General features: G+C 36.3%; 1 non-coding gene across 1 annotated transcript; it reads left to right on the top strand.

Annotated features, from left to right (window-relative positions):
- The first annotated feature begins 211 nt into the window (after window positions 1-211).
- Window positions 212-283, top strand: trnaq-cug (transfer RNA glutamine (anticodon CUG)). Its single transcript has one exon. It is a non-coding gene; the product is annotated as a tRNA-Gln (tRNA).
- The last annotated feature ends 229 nt before the right edge of the window (window positions 284-512 follow it).

Here is a 512-nt window from a genome sequence, read left to right as displayed (position 1 = left end):
ATACTTGGGTGGCAATGTTTAACTAAAATTACTTTTATTTAGTGTTTAAAACTTCTAAATTACCTCAGTTTTGTCAATTGATTTCAGTCAATTATATCAATCACGTAAGTTTAAATCACTTGAGATGTAAAAGTAAAGTCTGAAATTGAATATTTTTGCTTTATTTACTCAGCAAATGGCGAATCATTACATTTAGTTTTTGTGGTGTCAGGGTTCCATGGTGTAATGGTTAGCACTCTGGACTCTGAATCCAGTGATCTGAGTTCAAATCTCGGTGGGACCTTGCTGCTTTTATTTGGGGCCGGTGTGAGGTCCAAGATTGAGAAACATTAGCAGTTTCAGGATAGTAGCATTCAGCGCATGTGCAGTACAACAGAGCATCACAATTGCTTGTGCTAGTTTAGAGTCACCTAAAATGACATGTTAATTTCCATCCATTCATCCAGCTTGAATATCATAATACCACTAGTAGTGATATAGTGTTCCACATGTGACTGCTCCATCCCAAAATA

Source organism: Trichomycterus rosablanca, chromosome 14 (genome assembly GCF_030014385.1).
Source record: "Trichomycterus rosablanca isolate fTriRos1 chromosome 14, fTriRos1.hap1, whole genome shotgun sequence".
NCBI lineage: Eukaryota > Metazoa > Chordata > Actinopteri > Siluriformes > Trichomycteridae > Trichomycterus > Trichomycterus rosablanca.
Note: the sequence above shows the minus strand (reverse complement) of the source record. Positions and strands in the feature narration are given on the sequence as shown.